The 20,956-nt window shown below is 38.7% G+C and overlaps 1 pseudogene; it reads right to left on the reverse strand.

Annotated features, from left to right (window-relative positions):
- Positions 1–19,424: 19,424 nt before the first annotated feature.
- On the reverse strand, positions 19,425–20,929 carry LOC134484500 (glutaredoxin-1-like; annotated as a pseudogene).
- Between the last annotated feature and the right edge of the window lie 27 nt (positions 20,930–20,956).

Consider the following 20,956-nt stretch of genomic DNA (forward strand, 5'->3'; position numbering starts at 1 on the left):
GGCATTTGTGTTCTCTTAGGGTCTGTATGACATCAGTCCAGGATCTTCTGGCCTTCATAGTTTCTGGCGAGAAGTCTGGTGTGATTCTGATAGGTCTCCCTTTATATGTTACTTGACCTTTTTCCCTTACTGCTTTTAATATTCTTTCTTTATTTTGTGCGTTTGGTGTTTTGACAATTATGTGACGGGAGGTGTTTCTTTTCTGGTCCAATCTATTTGGAGTTCTGTAGGCTTCTTGTATGTCTATGGGTATCTCTTTTTTTAGGTTAGGGAAGTTTTCTTCTATGATTTTGTTGAAGATATTTACTGGTCCTTTGAGCTGGGAGTCCTCACTCACTTCTATACCTATTATCCTTAGGTTTGATCTTCTCATTGAGTCCTGGATTTCCTGTATGTTTTGGACCAGTACCTTTTTCTGCTTTACATTATCTTTGACAGTTGAGTCAATGATTTCTATGGAATCTTCTGCTCCTGAGATTCTCTCTTCTATCTCTCTTGTATTCTGTTGGTGAAGCTTGTATCTACAGCTCCTTGTCTCTTCTTTTGGTTTTCTATATCCAGGGTTGTTTCCATGTGTTCTTTCTTGATTGCTTCTATTTCCATTTTTAATTCCTTCAACTGTTTGATTGTGTTTTCCTGGAATTCTTTCAGGGATTTTTGCGATTCCTCTCTGTAGGCTTTTACTTGTTTATTAATGTTTTCCTGTGCTTCCCTAAGTGTGTTCATGTCTTTCTTGAAGTCCTCCAGCATCATGATCAAATATGATTTTGAAAATAGATCTTGCTTTTCTGGTGTGTTTGGATATTCCATGTTTGTTTTGGTGGGAGAATTGGGCTCCGATGATGGCATGTAGTCTTGGTTTCTGTTGCTTGGGTTCCTGTGCTTGCCTCTCGCCATCAGATTATCTCTAGTGTTACTTTGTTCTGCTATTTCTGACAGTGGCTAGACTGTCCTATAAGCCTGTGTGACAGGAGTGCTGTAGACCTGTTTTCCTCTCTTTCAGTCAGTTATGGGGACAGTGTGTTCTGCTTTCTGGCGTGTAGTTTTTCCTCTCTACAGGTCTTCAGCTGTTCCTGTGGGCCTGTGTCTTGAGTTCACCAGGCAGCTTTCTTGCAGCAGAAAATTTGGTCTTACCTGTGGTCCCGAGGCTCAGGTTCGCTTGTGGGGTGCTGCCCACGGGCTCTCTGCAGCGGCAGCAACCAGGAAGACCTGTGCCGCCCCTTCCGGGAACTTCAGTGCACCAGGGTTCCAGATGGTCTTTGGCTTTTTCCTCTGGCGTCTGAGATGTGTGTGCAGGGAGCAGTCACTTCTGGTTTCCCAGGCTTGTCTGCCTCTCTGAAGGTTTAGCTCTCCCTCCCACGGGATTTGGGTGCAGAGAACTGTTTATCCGGTCTGTTTCTTTCAGGTTCCGGAGGTGTCTCAGGCACAGGGGTCCTGCCGCTCCTGGGCCCTTCCCCACGGGAGCCCAGAGGCCTTATACAGTTTCCTCTTGGGCCAGGGATGTGGGCAGGGGTGAGCAGAGTTGGTGGTCTCTTCCGCTCTGCAGCCTCAGGAGTGCCCACCTGACCAGGCGGTTGGGTCTCTCTCTCACCAGGTCTGGGAGCAGAGAGCTGCTGTGGGCCGGGATCCGCGGGTGTGGGACTTCTGGTAAACACAGAACGTGCCCGGTCCTAGAGAAATTCTGCTTTCCTGTGTCCCAAGCTCACCAGGCAGCTTTCTTGCAGCAGAAAATTTGGTCTTACCTGTGGTCCCGAGGCTCAGGTTCGCTCGTGGGGTGCTCCCCACGGGCTCTCTGCAGCGGCAGCAACCAGGAAGACCTGTGCTGCCCCTTCCGGGAGCTTCAGTGCACCAGGGTTCCAGATGGTCTTTGGCTTTTTCCTCTGGCGTCCGAGATGTGTGTGCAGGGAGCAGTCACTTCTGGTTTCCCAGGCTTGTCTGCCTCTCTGAAGGTTTAGCTCTCCCTCCCACGGGATTTGGGTGCAGAGAACTGTTTATCCGGTCTGTTTCTTTCAGGTTCCGGCGGTGTCTCAGGGACAGGGGTCCTGGATGATATCCTTTTAACTTCAAAGAATGAAGAGATTTTAGATTTAGCTAGTGGAAATTTAGTTAAATTGCTAGAAGGCAGGGGACTGTTTATTGCCCCGGAAAAGTTACAAATGGACAATCTTGTAAATTACTTAAGAGCAAAAATAAGTCCTTATACCATTATCCCCCAGAAGGTTGAATTGAGGAAAGATAAGTTAAGACTCTTAATGATTTTCCCAAATTACTAGGAGATATTAATTTGGTCTGATGTTATTTAAAATACCAAATTATGAAGTAAAATCAATGTATAATACTATAGTTGGGATTCGGCCTTGGCTTCTCCTAGACAATTATCTGATGAAGCAAGGGAGCTTTAAAGAAGGTTGAAAAAGGATTACAAGGCAAATTTACATCGATGGAAGGAGGGTGCAGACATTGTGCTATCCATTATAGACACCTACATGCAGCCCACAGGATTGTTGTGGCAAGAATGCCCTATGCTTTGTGTTTATCCCAAGGAATCTCTAGGTAAATCAGTAAAGTATTATCCTACAGCAGTTGCACAATTACCCCTGAATGGGATCCAACAGTGCATACAATTTTTCGGTGTTTTCCCAACCTCGATCATAGTGCCCTGTACAGGTCAGCAGATGAAGATCATGTGTGGCACTGTCGATGATTAGGGTATATTATGCTGTGGATTCCATGGAGAGATAGATAGTCATTATCCAAAACACTCTTTGCTATCCTTCTTTAAAGAACATCCCATGATCTTTCTAAGGTTACCTCCAGTGTTTCTATACAGGGGGCGCCAAACATTTTTACAGATGGATCCAAAAATGGCTGTGGAGCTTATGTGATTAACCATCAAGTCCCAATTTTGTGTCAATATCAACACGGGATTCCACAAATAATTGAACTCAAAATTGTTCTTTTGGCTTTAATTTGCTCTCTGATTCATCATATCTGTTAATGCAGTTAAGATATTAGAAGTGGCTGGCCCTATTAAAATTAGCAGCACGGTATGCCAGCTACTGAGGGAACTTCAGGAATTGATCTGGAAAAGAGGTCACAAGTTTTTTGTCCTACATATTAGAGCTCATAAAGGTTTGCTTTTTCCTCTCAGTGATTGAAATGATCTCATGGATAGATGTACCCTCATGGAGTTCATCTTCTTAAGCTCATCATTGGATCAAGCCTGACAGTTTCATCAACAATTTCATGTGCCTACTGAGACCGTAGACCAGAAGTTTCATCTGTCTTGAGCAGATGCTTGACAGATAGTTTTAGGATATCAGCAGTGTATTACCTTTCCCCATCCCCCTAGTGTAGGGGTTAATCCTAGAGGCCTCTTGCCCCTAAAGATTTGGCAAATCGATGTAACACACATATCTGGATTTGGGGCTATAAACTACATTCATGTTTCTGTGGATACTTGTTCAGGTGTCATTCATGCTACTCCTATGAGTGGAGAAAATGCACACAATGTTATTGGACATTACCTTTTAGCCTGGGCTGCTTGGGGAAACCCTCAACACTTAAAAACTGATAATGGCCCAGAATAAATTGCCAAATCTTTCAAATCCTTTTATAAACAGATGGATGTGCAATTGAGCCATGACCTGCCTTATAATCCCCAACATCATGGTATTGTTGAGCAAGCACATCGTACCTTGAAGAAATGCATAATTAAACAAAAAATGGGAATAGGCCATGGTAGATCCCTGAGGGAACAGATATCCTTAGCCCTTTTTACTCTTAATTTTTTTTTTTTTAATTTTTGATTATGATGCCCTTTCTGCAGCTGACCGACATCAGTGTCGGGCAGGCACGTTGAAGTGTTATGTGAAATGGAAAGACGTGATCACTGGCTTATCGCATGTGCCAGATCCCGTTTTGGCATGGGCAAGAGGGTCTGTTTGTGTGTTTCCTCAGGACCGCCAAGATCCGTTTTGGGTCCCTGAATGATTTACCAGAAGGTGGAACACTAATGAAGATCCTGCTGTTGGTGACACTTCTCAGTGTGACCCAAATGCTGATCCAAATGGAACCCCTGTGCGGGATACTATCAGTGTTCCCAAGACTAATGCTGATATGTCTTGACTTTTCAATCCACTCCTCTAATTTGTCTAATTAGTTGTCAAGTTATCTTCTAGGTAATTGGACAGGAGAATTCGATTTCTTAATGGATCAGCTACGTGTAGCCATCATGACCGTGAACTCCACACCTGCAGATGCCTGACTGCCATGGCATTTTCATCTTGGATTGCTGCTGCTATGAATCATCTGAGGGAGTGGATGGGTATGGGAACCCTAGCTGGACTCTTGCTGCTGGTCTCCCTAGTGCACCTGTGGTGTCTCTGTAGATTGAGGTTTGTTTATAGGTGTCACGTGGTTACGGCGGTACAGTATTTGCAGCCATTGAAGCAGGACAGTCCCCTCAAGCCTGGCTTAAGGTCATTCAGAAGACCTTTTTGTACCTCACGCCTGAGTATGTGTGAGTGACCCTCCCAGTGATGGGCAACCTCCCTTCTACCTAAGTCATTGAACCTTGTGGGAGACAAGGTGCCTGAAGATTGGTTTAATGAACAGATGTTCTTAAGACAGGGGGTGGAGGGGGGACTCCACGCTCAGTGGTGACTTTGCCTGCTTAAATAATTTAACAAAAAGAGGGAACTATAGGCAGCTGCGACGTGGCACGCCTCAAATATGGCACTGTTTTCCACCTTCCACCCTCCAAATGGTGAGCGCTCCTTGTAGTAACCAAGTCCTTATTTGGCTATGCCTGCCTGGCCTGCTAGCTTCCGCATAGTGACAGCCTATGGGCATGACCCACGTAGCTTGCTGGGATTGGCCAACACTGATAATTTAAGTGTGCTCCGTGCGTTCCCCAGGGCCAGAATATTGTATCTAGGTTCCTGAGTAAATCTTCTTTAAGAAGATCTTCTTTGGTCATGTCTTCCTTGCTGGTCAAGGTTGGGCATGACAAGGGACTTGGTGAATATTCCTCAATGTGTCCTCAAAAATGTTGTTTTCCAATTCCATTCTCTATAATGATTTTTGTCACAAAGGGGGCCCAAGTACAGAGTGAGTATAACAGTGTAAATCCTGTGTACCTACTTCAAATGATAAACTCCCAAATCCTTATTTTATCAAAAAATTACCAGACATCATGAATGCAAAGGACAACATGGACTATTGACTTCCGTTTCTTGTCGCATTTGATATCAGTACTACACTATTGAGCTTCCAGTATCCCAGTGGCCAGACTTGAGGTTTTTGGATGTTTTAATATGAGTCTATCTTAAGGGCAAACATATATACCGGATGATGGGAAGTGAGAAGAATGGCTTGAGGACCAGTTAAACATCTACTTCAATAAGTTTATAAAAACAGGAAGGAGTATTTTTGAAATGGTCATTTGTCAGTTCTTGACATAGATGGGTAGAATCCATGTTAACATTCCACTTCACCACATAGGTGTAGGAGCCACCAAAAGTACAAATGTATATATCAGTAAAAAAAAAAATAGATAAGATTGATGAAGGTAAGAAGTGCATTCTGCCAGGAACCTGATTTAAATATTTCCTGAGAGACACAGATACAGCACGTCAAATACATAAGTGAATGCTAGTAGTAAACCAGTGAACTGAAAACCGACCTCTTGTTCATAAAATTTGGAAAAGGATAAAGGAGCTGAGACTGCTTTCAAACCCGTACGAACAACAATGCCAATGAACCAGAGCTTTCTCATACTATACCAACATACAAAAAAAGTACGTGGACAGACCTATGGCTCCAAATGCATATGTGGCAGAGCATTGCCTTTTTGGGCAACATTGGAAAGAGAGGCCTTGTCCTCCACAGTTTGTCTCCCAGTTCAAGGGAATGTCATGCGGCAGAAAAGCTGGTTAGAGAAGAAGGAATGGAACATGTAGGGATCTTATGGGCAGGAAACTGGGAAAGGAAATAATATTTTAAATGTATATATAGAAACATGTAGTTCAAAAAGAAAAAAAAATTTTAAAAAATATAAAAAAACCGTGAATGATATAAAAGAGAAGAAAGCTGCCAAGTAATCTCACATATTGACTCAGAAATCTGAAGTGGTAGTCAGGTTAATACTGTATAAAGACTGAGATGATGAGGTCTCAAATAGAAGCACTTCTCTCTCACAGATATCAGTGTCAGACACAAAGTGCACTATAGGTTTCCAAAGCATTGAGGAGCTTAACTTGAGTTAGGGACACAATACTTGTTTTTCCCTTCTTCCTTATGACCTTTTCTTTATGACAAAAATAGTATACTCATGAGCTCTCAGGAAATCAACAGTGCCATTCATAACACTTGGTTTTGGAATAAAGAAATGTATGATATAAACCCTCTGACATCCAGGAACCATAAGAACAGGGAAGTCCAGTGCTTCTGTGAAGTTTCCAGCTCTTGATTCCCATATGTGGAAGGCTCAGATCAAGTCTATCTCTTCAGCGATACCACTCAAACCCTACAAAGGGCTCTCTGAGCTTTCCCAAGTACCACTTATTTCTTCTTTTTTTTTTAATACTAAGACAGAAGGCTAGATTCCTTCTCCTCATCTCTGATCTCTTCATCCTGTTTGTTCCCACTCCCAAATGGGTGTTTACTCTGAATAAGTGGCCAATTAGTAAACTGGAGAGGTACTGAAGGAATATCCCAGAGGCTGTTCCTGTCAGGGCAATACTTGTTACATCACAGATGAAACTAGGGCTCTCCAGTTACAACAGATTTTTCATGGAGGGCCTAATGATAATGTCACTGAGAAATGCCATGGCCTACCTGCTGAACATGTTTCCTTACATTGACCCGATTTGAGGGTGTCCTTTCCAGGAGTGTCTCCTAATGCACACTTGAAACATTTACGTACTCCATCTCTCTAAAGCTAGAGACTTCTCTCTGCTTCACTGGTGATTCGATGCTCTGAATGGGGAAAATTAGTCAAGGTCTTGGCGTGGGTAGAAAAGATTTAGGAACATGGAGTGTAAGAGATTCTTCTAGATAATACTTATATTCCCAGGTTCATTCCTGTGACTCAGTTCAATATTCTAGGTTTTCTCTGTTACCCAAAGGCCAGTATTTTCCCTACAGACGTTTAGTTGAATGAGTATTGTATTTCAATTTCTTATTGATAATTCGTTGATAGGTGACTTTGTAAATATTCCTCAATGTATACTCAAAAATTCTGTTTTCCAATTCCATTTTCTGCAATGGTTTTGGTCACAAAAGGGGCCCAGCTAAAAAGTGAGGATAAAAGTGTAAATACTGTGTCCCTACTTCAAATGGTAAACTCTGAAATCTTTATTTTATAGAAAAATTACAGGACATTAGGAAGGCAAAGAACAACATGTACTATTGAGTTAGGTTTCTTGTCCAATTTGATATCAATATTACACTATCTAGCTTCCAGTGTTGCAAAGGACAAAAGTAAGATACCAGATAATGTGCAGGAAGAAGAATTGCTTGAGGGCCAGTTAAAGGCCTAGTTCAATAGATTTATAAAAACAGGAGGGGGTCTTTTAGAAATTGTCATTTGTGAATTCTACACTCTTGAAATAGTGGGGCAGAATCCATGTTAACATTCCTCTTAACTACATAGGTGTAGGATCCACCAAAAGTATATATGTATATATCAGCCAACAAAACTAGATAAGATTGATGAAGGTAAGAAGTGAATTCTACCAGGAACTGGATATGGATATTTCATGAGAGACACAGATACAGCATGTCAAGTACAGAAGTGAATCCTAGTAGCAAATTAGTGAACTGAAAACGGACCTGTTCTTGGTAAATTTTGAAATAGGATTAGAAGAGCTGAAGGTGCTTTCAACCCCATAGGTACAACAATGCCAATGAACCACCACTTTATCATACTCGATCAAAATACAAAGAACGTACATTGAACCTATGGCTCGAAATGCATATGTGGAAGAAGATGAGTTTTTGAGCAACATAGGAAAGAGAAGCCCTTGTTCTCCCTAGTTTGTCTCCCAGTTTAAGGGAATGTCATGCAGCAAAAAGGCTGGTTAGAGAAGAAAGAAATAGAATGGTTAGGGATCTTATGGGCAGGGAACTGGGAAAGGAAATAATATTTTAAATGTAAATATAGAGACCTCCAATTAAAAAATCAATAAATTTCGCTAAAAAATTTAAAAAAATGAATGATATAAAAGAAAAGAAAGCTGCCAATAATCACACACATTGACTCAGAAATCAGAAGTGATAGTCAGAGTCATACTAGTGGAAAGTCTGAGATGATGAAGTCTCAACTAGAAGCACTTCTTTCTTCCAAATATCAGTGTCAGACACAAACTGCACTATAGGTATCCAAAGCATGGGGGAGTTTCTTCGGAGCTAGGGACCCAATATTTGTTTTTCACTTCTTCCTTAGGACCTTTTCTTCTTGACAAAAAGAGTAAAGGTCATGAATTCTCAGGAAAACAACTGTGCCCTTCACAACACTTGGCTTTTGGAAGTAAGAAATGAATGATGTAAACTTTCCAGGAACCATAAGAACAGGGAAGTCCAGATGCTTCTGAGGGTCCCCCAACTCCTGATTCCTTTATGTTGGAGGCTCAGATCAAGGGTATCTCTTCAGCGAATCCACTAAAACCCTATAAATGTCTCACTGAGCTTTCCATAGGACCATATATTTATTCCTTGTTTTTTATACCAAGACAGAGGGCCAGCTTCTTTCTCCATATTTCTGATCTCTTCATCCTCTTTGTTATCTCTCCACAATTTGCTCTGAATTAGAGGCCAATTAGTAAAACCTAGAGTTACTGAAGTAATATCTGAGAGGCAGTTGCAGTCACGACAACACTTGTGACTTCCTAAAAGAAGCTAATGCTCTCCAGGTTACAAGAGTGTTTTCAGGGAGGGCCTATTGATAATGTCAGTGAGAACTCCCATTTCCCACCTGCTGAAGATCTTTCCTTATATTGACCAGATTTGAGCTGGCACTTTCCAGGTATGTTTCCTGTGACACAGTGGAAACCCTTATGTACTCCATCTCTCTAAAGGTAGAGACTTCTTTCTGCTTCACTAGTGGCTACATGCTCGGATTGCAGAAAGTTATTAAGGGGCATTGCATGGGTAAAAAAGATTTAGGAACATGGAGTGTAGGAGATTCTTCTAGATAATATTTTTATTCTATATATCATAGGTTCATTCTTGTGACATACAGTTCAATTTTCTAGGGTTTCTCCATTTCTCAAAGGTCAGTATTTTCCCTACAGACCTTGAATAGAATGAATATTGTATTTCAATTTCTTATTGTAAATTACTTGATAAGGAACTTTGTAAATTTTCCTCAATGTGTACTCAAAAATTTTGTTTCCCAATTCCAATTTCTTCAATGATTTTGGTCACAAGTGGGTCCAGCTATATAGTGAGTATAAAACTCTAAATACTGTGTAGCTACTTCAAATGATAAACTCCCAAATCCTTATTTTTTCAAAAAATTACCAGACATCAGGAAAGCAAACGACAACCAAACAATATAAGATTTATGAAGGTAAGAAGTGCATTCTGCCATGAAACGGAAAAAGATATTTCCTGAGAGACACAGATACAGCATGTCAAATACAGAAGTGAATGCTAGTAGCAGACTAGTGAACTGAAAATGGACCTGTTCTTAGTAAACTTTGAAAAAGGATTAGAAGAGCTGAAGGTGCTTTCAACCCCAAAAGAACAACAATGCCAATGAACCAGAGCTTTCTCATACTATACCAATATATAAAGAAAGTACATGGACTGAGCTATGGCTCCAAATGCATATGCGGCAAAGGATTGCATTTGTGGGCAACATTGGAAAGATAAGCCCTTGTCCTACCTGTACATCTTTCAGTTCAAGGGAATGTCATGTGGGAGAAAGTCTGGTTAGAGAAGAAGGAAATGGGAATGTTTAGGGATCTTATGGGCAGAACACTGTGAAAGGAAATAATATTTGAAATTTAAATATAGAAACATCCAGTTAAAAAAGCAATAAAATTTGCTAAAAAATAAAAAAAAAGAAAGGAAAAGCTGCCAAGAAACCACACATAATGACTCGTAAATCTGAAGTGGTAGAGTAATACTAGTGGAAAGACTGAGATGATGAAGTCTCAACTAGAAGCACTTCTGTCTCCATAATATTAGTGTCAGACACAAACTGCACTATAGGTGTCCAAAGCATGGTGTTTACTCTGAGCTAGCAACACAATATTTGCACTTCCCTTCTTCATTAGTACCTTTCTTCTTGACAAAAAGAGTAAATGTCATGAGCTCAGGAAAACAACTGTGCTCTTCACAATACTTGGCTTTTGTAATAAAGAAATGAATGATATAAACTCTCTGAATTTTAGGAACCATAAGAACAGGGAAGTTCAGATGCTTCTGAGAGGCTTGTAGCTCATGATTTCCATATGTGGAAGGCTCAAATCAAGGCTATCTCTTTAGCGATCCCGCACAACTCCTATCTTGTCCTCATTGATCTTTCCAAGGACCACATATGTCTTCCTTTTTTTATACCAAGACAGAAAGCCAGCTTAATCCCCTTCTCATATCTCTTCATCTTCTTTTCTCTCACTCCCAAATGACTGTTTACTGTAAATTAGAGGACAATTAGTAAACCCTAGAGGTAATGAAGGAACATCTAAAGATCAGTTGCAGTCACAGCAACACTTGTAACATTATAGATAAGCTATGGCTCTCCAGGATAATAAAGATTTTTCATGAATGAACTAATGATGATGTCTCTAAGACCTGCCATGGCCTATTGGTAAAAGAGCTTTCCTTACATTGTGCAGATTTGAGGGTGCCCTTTTCAGGTATGACACAGTGGAACTGTTTACATACTCCATATCTCTAAAGCTAGTGACTTCTCTTTGCTTCATTAGTGGCTATATGCTCTGAATGGATAAAGTAAGTCAGAGGTTTGGCATGGGTCCCAAAAATCTAGGAATATGGAGTGTAGGAGATTCTACTGGATAATATTTTTATTCCCAGTTCCATTCCTCTGGTCTATAGTTCAATTTCCTCAGATATCTCTCTTTTCCAAAGGCCAGTACTTTCCCTAAAGACCTTTAATTGAGTGATTATTTTATTACATTTTCTTTCTGTACATTCCGTGATAGTGGACTTTATATAAATTGCTGAATGTGTACTCAAATGTTCTATTATCCTATTACATTTTTTGCTATGATTTTGAAACAAAGGGGACCCAGTTGTAAAGTGAATATAACAGAGTAAAATTTTTATATTTACTTAAATGATAAACTCCCACATCCTTATTTTATCCAAAAAATTACCACACATTAGTAAAACAAAGGACAACATAGACTATATAAGGCGGCTCTGCAATCGCATTAGATAGCAGTTCTCTAATATCTACCTTCCTATATTTCCAGGGCCAAACTTGAGGGTTTTGGATGTTTTAACATGATTCTTTACTCAATCAAAACATAAGGTTCATGACATTGGCTGGGAGAGGAGTGGCTTGAGGTCCACAGAATCTTCTACTTCAGTACGTTCATAAGAATACAATGGAGTCTATTTGGCTTCATCATTTGTGGATTCTAAATTCTTAACCTAGTTGCCAAGAATCCATGTTAAAAATACACCAAACACCATAGCTGTACAAGGGATCAAATATATCCTAGCCATTCTGATTGGTGTGCTATGAAATCTCAGGATTTATTTTTTATTTCCATTTACCTGATGGGTAAGGATGTTGATATTCCTCAGTTGAGAATTCATTGTTTAGCTCTACACACACACACCCACACACAAACACACACACACACACACACTCACACACACAAACACACACACACACACACACACACACACACACAAACACACACTCAGCAAAAATGTAGATACGAGTGATGAAGCTAAGGAGTCTATGCTGCCAGTGAACTGAAAACGGACATCTTGTTGGTTGTGTTTGAGAAAGGATTAGAAGAGCTGAAGGTGCTTTCAACCCCTTAAGAAAAACATTGCAACTGAACCAGAGATTTCTGGTCCTAAGCCAATATTCAAAGACTGTACATGGACAGAACTATGGCTCCAACTGTGTATGTGGCAAAGGACGGCCTTGTTGGTCACCAATGGAAGGAGAAGTCCTTGGAACTCACTGGGTTTGACTCCAAGTTCAAGGCAATGTCAGGGGGCAGTAATGTGGGTTATAGAAGAAAGAGAGCAGAATCGGATAGGGCAATTATGGAAAAGAAACTGGGAAAGGAATTAACATCTGAAATGCAAATGTAGAAATATCCAATTAAAAAAGCAATAAAATTTTATGAAAAATTAAAAAAAAATGAAAGAAAGAAAAGAAACCTGCCAGGTAATCAAACCTATTGACTCAGAAATCTAAAGAGTCACAGTCAGGAATGGTATTCAGAGTAATACTAGTGGAAAGACTGAGATGAAGAAGTCTCAACTAGAAGCTCTTCTCTCCCAGATATCAGTGTCAGACACAAACTGCACTATAGGTATCCAAAGCATGGAGGCATTTACACTGAGCCCCAACAAGGCTATTCACTGCTACATATGCAGTTGGAACCCAGGGTCAGATCATGTATAGTCTTTAGGTTGTGGTTTAGTACCTGGAGGATCTGGTTGACTGGCAGTTTTTCTTTTGAGGTTGCAAGTTCCTTCAGCTTCTTCAGTCCTTCCTTTAATTCCTCCAAAGGAGGTCCTATGCTTAGTTCAGTGATCAGGCATTCGTCTCTCTGTTTCACTTGCTCTGGCTGTCTCTCTCAGGAGGGATCTATATACAGTTCCTGCCAGCATGCACTTCTTAGCATCATCAATCTTATCAAGTTTTGGAATACATACATATATATATATATATATATATATATATATATATATATATATATATATATATATATATTTGTGTGTGTGTGTGTGTGTGTGTTTGTGTGTGTGTGTGTGTTTGTCTCTGTTTGTGTGTGTGTGTGTTTGTGTGTGTGTGTGTCTGTGTGTTTGTCTCTGTGTGTGTGTGTGTGTGTGTGTGTGTGTGTGTATGTGTGTGTGTGTGTGTGCCACATGAGCAGTAGACTCTGAATGGCCATTCCTTCTGTCTCCTAAAAGCAATGCCACCCTACACCTCTTATGGATATTTTAAGGAAGGAGTGAATTATCTGTATTTTGGCCCTCCTTCTTGAGTTTCATGTGGTCTGTGCATTGTATGTTAGGTAATTTGAGCATTTGGGCGAATTTCGTCCTATCAATGAGTGCATACTTTTTGTGTTTTTCTGTGATTGGGAAACAACATTCAGGATGATATTTTCTAGGTCCATCCATTTGACTATGAATTTCATGTACTCATTGTTTATGATAGCTAAGTTGTATTACTTTGTGTAAATATATGTCGTTTTCTGTATCCATTCCTCTGGTGAAGGGCATCTGGGTTCTTTCCAGCTTCTGAATATTATGAATATTATGAATATGGCTAATATGAACATAGTGTAACATGTGTGTTTGTTGTACGTTGAAGCATCTTTTGGGTATATACCCAGGGGAGGTACATCTGGGTCCTCAGGCAGTGCAATGTCCAGTTTTTGCGGAAATTCATGACAGATTTTCAGAGAGTTTGTACCAGTTTGCAATCCCAACAACAATGGAGGAGTGTTCCTCTTTCTCCACATCCTCTCCAGCATCTACTATAATATGAGTATTTGATCTTAGCAATTCTGACTGAAGTGAGGTGGAATCCCAGGGTTGTTTTGATTTGCATTTACCTGATGACTAAGTATGTTGTACATAACAGAAAGCATTTTAAAAAATGATGCTACCCTAACGGTTGGTCTGGATATAGCTGAGTGCCAACTGATCCATTTCTAACTCTTTCTTAAAAGTTCAAGTCCAAGTGCATCAAGGAAATCTATATAAAACCATATACACTGAAACCAACAGAAGGGAAAGTGTCCGAAAGTGCCTAAAACACATTTGCACAGGAGAAAATTTTTAGAACCAAATACCAAAGGTTCAGGCTCTATGATCACCAGTCAATATATGAAAACTCGTCAATGTCAAAATTTTCTTTAAAGCAAAGTAAACTGCCAATAAGACAAAACAGAAATCTACACATTTGGAAAAGACTTTAAACAACCCTATATCTGGTAGAGTGCCATAATAAAAAATATAGAAATAATTCAGAAAGGTAAATTCCCACACAACCAAGTAACCCAACTTTTAAACTGGATTAGAAGGCTATACCAAGTATTTTCAACTGAGGAATCTCAGTAGCTGAGAGACACATCAAGAAATGATCAACATCCTTAGTTATCAGAAAAATGCAAACTGAAATGAACTTTGAGTCTACATTACACCAGTGTGACTAAGACAAAAATCTAATGCAGTAGCAGAGTATGCTAGGATGTAGAGAAAGTGGAACACTCCTCCACTGCTGGTGGGATTGGTATCTTTATAGCCACTTTGGATATCATAGTGGAGGTTCAGAGAATGTTGCAAATACCATTGCCTGAAGACCCAGCTTTACCACTCACTTCAATGCAAATACTCAAAGATGATCCACATATAACAGTGACATGTGGTTGAACATGTTCATGGCAGCCTTACTTACATAAGTCAAATGCTGGCAATAATCGTGACATACATCAACTCAACTTAGGAATATAAACAGAAATTGTGCTATATTTAAACAAAGAAATACTACTCAGGTTTTTAAAATGAGGAAACCAAGAACTCTGTAGGCAAAGGGATGGACCTGGAAATTAGTGAATTACAGAGATCAAAAGGACATAACATGGGATGTACTTAGTGAGAGTGGATGATAGCCCCAAAGATCAGTATACCCAATACACAAATCATTTATCACATGGAGGGTAACATGTTAGAAGGCCAAACTGTGGATTCTTGCAACCCACTTATAAGAGAGAACAAAAAGATAATGGAAGACAGAGGAATGGAGGGACCTTGCTAGAAGTAGAGAAGGATGGACAAAATAAGGAAAGTAGAAACAATATAAAGAGAAAAGAGAGAAATCTAGAGGAAAATTGGGATAAATAAAAATAAGCATTAGTGGTGGGTGTTGAACTTGGGTATCCCAAGGAAAGTCACAGATGCCAGGTATGCAAGAGGGTCCCATAAATTTAGTGGGATGGTGGTAGTTGAAATACTAAGCACCAAAGAGATAGAACCACAAGAGTCTGCCTCCTGTAGCTAGACATGCCCACCCGTGAAGAGCAGGTGATGCCCACACAGTTCAAAATCTTTAACCTATAAATGTCCAAAGTCTAAAAAAATGCAAAGACAAAAAAAGGAGCAGAGACTGAAGGAAAGGCAATCCAGAGACCACCCGACCATAAGAACAATTTCATCCACAGACTCCAAATCCTCAGACTTTTCCTGATGTCAAGTTGTGCTTGCAGATAAGACCCTAATATGTCTGTCCTCTGAGGAACTCTCTCATCACCTGGTGGTGACAGATTCACATACAGATAACCACTTAATAGAAACTGAGAGCCAGAAAAGAATGGTTAGGGCATTGCCTGAGGATCTGAAGGGGATTGGAACCTAATAAGAAGAACAACACTATCAATTACGTTTACCCTCCAGAGGCTCAGGAAATTTACCACAAACTAGTGTATTCTTGGGCCAGGCCATGGCTTCTGCTACATAGATCATAGAGCATATGGAGAAGACAACTGCCTCTTCTTCCATCTCTAGGAAGGGAGTCAGTTGGTCCTGTGGAGACGTCATATCCCAGAGAAGGGGGATGGTAGAGGACTAAAGTGGAAGTGGGCATATAGATGGGGGAGCACCATCTTAGAGTGAAAGAGGTTCTTAATGGATTGGGTGATACAAGGAAGAAAGACAAATTGGGGAAATGACGTTTGAAATGTAAACAAATGAATAGATTATTGTAACAAACGAATAATATAATACATTTATGTTTCCAACAAAGACATTCACATCTCACTCCTTAAGGACTATATAGTCATTATCTGTACTACAGGTTTACTGAAAGCTGAAATCTATAATTTTTGAGATGTACTTATTATTTAAAATTTACATAGATAAACCCAATCAATATTTTATCTTCTGTCCCTGTACCTATTGTTATTAACTTTGAAAAAAATTAAAAAATGTGTTTCTACTCCATTAGGTTTCCATTCTATGACTCAAATTTCTCTCACTTTTAGCTGTACAGCTCTATATTTCCTCCATTGTCGCCCTCTTCCCTGTCTCTTCACATTTGACATTCCTGTTCCTGACAGTGTCCCTCAGTAATTCATAATTGCACTTGTACTTCCCAAAATGAGGACAACGGACACTAAACTGATCATACAGATACACAGTTTGCTGAATTAACATACAGATTAAGTGAATAAGTATCCCATTTTCCCTTTTTCATCTAGGTTAAGTCATCTATGATGACTTTCACAAGACCCATTCACGGTCCTGAAAATTACATGCTTTCCTTTTCTAGTCTGTCAATGCACCATATTTTCCTTATTCATTCATTTGTTAAAGAACAACATGAATAGCTCCAAATTATCAAGGGTCTCTATAATAGAATAAATCATCATTTGGATATATATCCTCATGTTATATCTTTAGGTGTATCCGTTTCTACATTCATGAAGAAACATCGTACTGATTTCTAAAGTTGCTGTAGAAGTTTGCATTTCCAAAAGGAGAATAGCAATATTCTCCTCTCTCAATAACACAGTAAAGATAAGTTGGCTCATGTGTTATTAAACTAAGATTTCTGAAAGGGATGAAAAAAATTCAGAATAAGTTTGATTTGCATTTCTGTAATGTATAAGGATTCAATTCAATTGTGAATATTTTGTTTAGATATGTACACAATTACTTATTTTTTCTGTATGTAGAGTTTCTTTACATTATGATTTATAGAAGCCCATTTTTGAACGTGTACATGGAAACAACGCTTACTTTTTTTGAAAATAGCCACTTTAAATTTACTAAGGTCAAATCATATAATGTGCTCTCACTAAACTCACAGAATTGGCAGATCTGTTGTAACTAACATAATTCATTAAGGTCACTTTGTGAAACATCCCTCTATAATGAAACATTCTCTATGTACATAATATTGAGTAATATATTTAATTGTTTTATTGTTTTGAGAATATCCACCAAAGTATTTTGATAATAATTTTCCCATTTAGTTTACCCACATCACTATATTTCTTTGAATCCTACCTTTGTATTCCTTCTACATTAAAATACTGTTTAATATCCCCATGATGATCCCTTACAAAAATTGTTCAACCCTCCAACAGAACACACTAACTGTCCACAGTGTGTCAGTTAGGAGTAACAGCTTTCAGGCATTTACACTGCATTCTGCACTGTTGACTGTCTTGAAGCTATGCAGGGAACCACAGCTGCTATGTTTCATGAGGTCAGCACTCTGTGTTTCCTGAAGACTCGATTTCCCTGTGATCACCCCCACATTTTGGGTGCCTACAGTCTCTTTACATCTTGTTTCAGGGTGGACTTTGAGCCTTGTGGAAGGGGTATAGCATGTATATCCAACTCATCATGGCTGAAATCAATAAAATGAGGACAACAATATAGTGAATGAAAGGAAGTGTTCATTGGTGGAATGTATTAACAAGATTGTCATTACCTCTGGCCAAGTTAGTTAAAGAAAGGGTAGAATTAACAAACTTAAAGAGAAGAGAGGAGAGGTGGATAAAAAACTTTTTATATTATAGTCCGAAATCTAGATTAATTTTTAAACCACTAATGATTTACTAGATGTATTGCATACACCAGTATTAAATCACCTCAATATGCATAATTTAAACAGCACCATACTTAACAATGACAAAGAGTCGGGCCTTAATATCTCCCTCCTAAAATATCATAGGACCACATGTATTCAGTTAAAAATTTGATTATACATTTAAAGAGAATTGAATTTCTTAGACGATTCCATAAAGTAGACAAAAGGATTGAATACATTAAATTTCTATTTTGAATCTGGCATTATCCAACAGTTGACAGAGAAAAAAAGAGAGAGTGAGGCAGGGGGAAAATGAGGTAAACAGAAAGGTACAGAGAGAGGGAGAAAGAATTACAGACGACCCATAGAAAGAGAGGAAGACTGAGTATTACAGACTAATTTACACCGATACACACATATTCTCAATAAAATTTTTGTGAACAGATTCAAAACGACATTAAAAATAATGTTCAAGCTTTCCTAAAATAACAGACATACAAGTCTGACATTTAACACATACGCACACACACACACACACACACACACACACACACACACATATATATATATATATATATATATATATATATACACATACATACATATATACACATACATACATACATACATATATATACATATATATATATATATATATGTATATATATATATATATATATATATATATATATATATATATATTCTTGTGGTAGGATGTTGCATCTTTATCCCAGAACTTTAATCAAGATCTATTCTTTATTGTTATTTTTTTAGTCATCTGCAGATACATCTTTTTTAGCAATGAATCCTTCTCACTGGAGACCAGAGAAGAGACGTGCAGTTCCATGGTTAATACACGTCATTGTAAGACGTCAAATCTAAATGTAAAAGTGTGAATGGAACAAATATTTTTGGACAGTGTTCTGCATGCAACTTCTTTCATAGACAGTCTTTGAAGGAGAGCTCTGTAATTTTGCATTTCATATTTGAGTTTTCTGGGACTCTGACTAGAATGTACTCACAACTGTTTGGGATTATCTTGGCAATTAACCAGTTCGTGAACAGAGCTGAATTCTTCATATGGTCTGCTGTCTCTGTTAATATTGCTACAGTGAGGAAAATCTCTGCTAAAGCTCTTCATCTGTTTTCAGACAGCATCCTCATACAAGTGTGGACTTCTGTGGGTTGTGGTAGGGAAAGTTTGAGAGCTGTAAATGCAGAAGTACATGTATGAGGAGGGAAAGGCCAGTGTGTTGATCATAAACAACTTCACAACATTCATTGTTTTAATAATCATTAGGAAGTGGACGTCTGCAAAATCACCTCAGCAGATTAGCATGTTAGAAAAACAGTAAGTGATTCACAGGAGATTTAGATCCACTGGATTGTTAAATATGGGCTTAGAGGTAGAGACATATCAGCACATGAAGAATGGATAGTCAATCCTGTGTGATCTGTTAAGCTTCCCTACCCAATGGTTGCAGGCAAACAGCATCAGACTTTAGCACTGAGTAATAGAATAAAACCAATATATTGAGAATCCCAATCATAAGAAAATAGTGACATCCTCCATGATGCACATCATCTCTCAGGTTAACTGGCATCAGCGTGATGGAATGTTTGCTGTCAGCATGGGTTTTTCCTGCCACCCCTTTCATAACTGCAGAGCTCCAATCTGCTTCAGTTAAGTCATCAGCTCCCCATTCTGTACGAAGGAGATTAGATCACTGCATCTGTCTATGCAGTTTTTCTTTACCTATGAAGACCCAAGGAACTATTCTCACTCCAGTGAGCTGCTGTACGTAATCTTGAATCGCATTGGTGTTGTTAGTGGCTGTGATGTCTACAAATTCCAGAAGACCAAGTTTCAAAGGGAGTTGATTGAGGATTTCTTTGGTATTTTTGCATCACTAAATGTGGGCTCGATGAACAGGAACATCTTCCCTGATTGGGTCTTGCAGTTCCCATACTCTTGAACCGTGCTGTGAATTGCATGTATGTGTTATATAGCACTTACATCAAATGAAACATTTATTTATAAAGAAATAATAGCAATAATAATGGCAAAGATAATAATCTGAACCAAACAACTATCGCCAATAGTCACCAAATACAGAATCAAGGCCAACAACATAAAAACTAAGTATAAAAAATGTTTTTAAAATCATGGAATTCATTATCTCTTCTATGTGGTTTCCACTGAGATGATATTTCATGAAACCAGAGACAGATTACATCTGATTTTCCTGATTTTCATTTCTAATCCATTGGTGAGGGTTTTCATTTTCTGGTAGTCATTAGACAAATACTGTTGATTTTCTCATTTAATTTTTTCTATGTGATCAATCTTAAAGTACTATACTTTAGGAATAGCTAAATATATGACCAAAAGGATACAGTATGGATACCTTTTCCATGATGAAATTGGTATACAGAGTAGGCCACACTAGACACATCGAAAGGCCATTTCACACATGTACCTCTGGCTTGCTGGGAACAATTGTGAATCTCAAGACCCTGCAAATTTCAGTGATCTATATCTGCATATGGTGTCTGGGACTACAGGATGCAACACTACACAAGAAAAAACTTGTTTCTTATGAGTTGAAAAACACATTTTATTCTGAAAAATATATATTAATTTTTTTCAAAAAGGGCTTAAATGATACAATCATAATGTAATGTGCATGACATTAACAGAACTGCAAATTCACCAAAAGAACAAAAATTTATAAAGAATGAATAACAAAACTTCCAACCAAACCAACATTACTAATACTTGAAGCAAACAAAACTCAAAACAGAAACAAAACACACTAATTAAGCTAAGCAGAATTCTCTTGCTGAAGGTTTAGCACCACAGTCGTACTCTGTGGCTGGCCTTGGGAACAGAGTGGAAAGGCAGTAAGTCAACTATTGTAATACATTTTAAAAGGTGAATCTGGCTATGCCTTTTTGGAGCCTTTACAGGTGACTGTCTTCTAAAGCTAATATGAGACTTTTACAAAATTTGGTTTCTAGAATTTGAATTTCTCTTTACTGATTTCCAATAATCAACTTGAAAATCCCCCATAACAAGAACAAATTAATCCTCTGAGACTTCTACTGGATGCTCAGAAGCTCTTGATTTGCTTCATCATTTCTTTGAAACCCTCCCATGTTCATGTTCGGCATGAAGGGAATTCC

This window comes from Rattus norvegicus, chromosome Y (genome assembly GCF_036323735.1).
Source record: "Rattus norvegicus strain BN/NHsdMcwi chromosome Y, GRCr8, whole genome shotgun sequence".
NCBI classification, from domain to species: Eukaryota; Metazoa; Chordata; class Mammalia; order Rodentia; family Muridae; genus Rattus; species Rattus norvegicus.